The following is a 2471-nucleotide window of genomic DNA, read 5'->3' on the forward strand; positions in this document are numbered from 1 at the left end:
CCCCCCCTCAATTTCTGTCTTCTTCCAATCCTGTAACAAATGTAACATTGTTTTACAAATAACTCTATACCCATTCCCATCTTCCGGAGTAGGAAGGAGGGCATCTTCAACACTAGGAAGCTTCACATCTTCAGAGGTAGGAACCTTGTGAGGTTGTTGGTCCACTTGGCTCTCACGAACTGAAGTTTCAATTTCAGTGTCTATGACTTCCATGGCTGGGAAGGGTTCCACTCCATCAGCAGGGACTTCTGGTTCCCTTGGAGCCCCTTCTTGATTTGAGGCTGGAAAGTGTTCCACTCCATCACCACAGACTGGTGCTTCCATTTCACCCCGTTCTGTATGCATGCCTGGGAAGGGTTCTACTCCATCAGCTGGAACTTGAGTGTCCATTTTAGGTGCTGCTGTAGTCGGACTAGTAGGTTCATTTACGGGTGACAAATCATTCTGCCCTCCGTCATTCATCTGGGCAGTACAGACTTCCTCATGGGCTTCTCCACCATAATTTTTTTTTAACTCCTCCATCTCCAACTTCAAATAATGTTCGACTTCAGCAATTTTTAGGGTCAAATCCCGAATAGCCTTTTTATTTCTGTCACACTCGTTCTCATGCTTCAAACAGTTCTTCTGTACAATAGCTTCCAAGTCACGAACTCTGTTCCTAAGCCCCCGATTTGAACTACGTATCTTAGCCAACTGATCCTTAGTGCTGCGTAATTGATGCTTCAAACTGCGAACGTCATGAACAGACCCTTTGGCCTGCATACAGTTATAATGCAACAGTTAGAAAGCTTACAAAAAACCACGAAACTATTTCCACTTCATTCCTATCGTATTCGCTATATTTTCACAACATTGGAAAAAGATCATGCTCACCTTAGAAGAGGAGGGAAGGGTGGCTGTTTCCTCAACATCCGCGTCTTTTTCTTCACTAGAAGTGCCGGTTTTTTCTTCGGCCTCATCCCCAAATAATTCAACCATTTCTTCTTCGTTGTCATCATCACCCCAACTCCAGTAAGGTTGTTGCTTCTCAATATCTGTTGGCCGGAGAAGTTGCACATCAACCTCCAATTGAAACACAAAAAAAAAAAATCAGTTAACTTTGTACTTTTTCCTAATCATAACATCACTGATACAAACAGATCTAACCTCAAAGTTTTCAAAAACCTGACTCATAACCTCCCGAAAACGGTCCACCGTGTTGCTCCTCCAATGTAATATTCGAGGGATGTGCCTATTGTCTTCATGGACCGTGAAATGCAATGCTTCCAAAGTTGGGAACACTTCAAAGGCCCAAATCTGTTCACAACATTGAAACATCAATATATGTAAATGTATTTGCATCAAATAGTTAATTGCTGGATATGTGTTCACCTGAAGAGCGAAGCCAAACCCCCTTATGATGTACTCTCTTGGTCTACCACTTCGCATTCTTGTCTGCGTTCTCTTTCCACTTTGTTTGGGCATTTTTCTTTTTTGGGGCACTTTGACTCGTTGGTATTCAGCACAAACTGCCCTCAACAGTGAAGCATTTGTCATTGCATATGACACTGCGCCCCATGGATACTTGTCAAACTCCTCTAGGTCTTCAGCCAACTTCAAATAGCGCATGTCAATAAGCACATGCTTTTCAGTACCCAATAGAACAAAATTGGCAAAATAGACCATTCCAAGCTTTAACGCATCCTCATCATCTGTGCACTCGATGAAGGCGGTGTGTAGGTCCAAAAGGGTGGCAGGTTTATTGGTGCTGAAGTATTTTCGCTTCAACGAGCAATTTTCATTTGTCGCCTTCAGAATGAAAGGGAGCTTTCCGAACCTTAGCCCCGTGATGAGGCAAAATTGTTGGGCTGTGAATTGTATCAACTTGTTACCCACAATGAATTTTATCCCGTTCACATGTGTAACTGTCTTAGGATCAGCCTTCCTCATCAACAGGCCGTGGACAATTTGTGAATTCCACTTCAGGTCCTCTATCAGTAATAGATGACCAAAACAACTTCCCTCGAACCTCTGTAATTGCTGCGTATTCAACTTCGCCTTTATTGTTGTAATGGCGGTCCTTGTGTGTGAAAGGGCATATGGCTTTCCTTCGTACTTCTCATCCTCAGGAATCATAAGCTTTGCTTTACAAGCCATTCTCAAGTTCCCTGCACAACAACATCATACATATGGATCATTGGTTACCCATATTTCATACGTACATTACTCAAACTAATACTTTCAACCCATTTTGATATATGTATATACATTTGATAAAACCATAAATGTTTTTAAGCCTCTTTTCTACTCTCCAACTCTCTCCACACTCTCCTCTTATCTACATTCCCTTCTACCAAATGTACATCCCATTCCATCAAAAAACCAAATACCACCCAAGTCTGAAAACAATTTCATCAACCACGGATCCACTTCATACAGGGTTTGGGCGAAATGGCTACAAGAATTACTCCAAATGCATCAATGCCTACTAA

This window comes from Prunus dulcis, unplaced genomic scaffold, assembly GCF_902201215.1.
Source record: "Prunus dulcis unplaced genomic scaffold, ALMONDv2, whole genome shotgun sequence".
NCBI classification, from domain to species: domain Eukaryota; kingdom Viridiplantae; phylum Streptophyta; class Magnoliopsida; order Rosales; family Rosaceae; genus Prunus; species Prunus dulcis.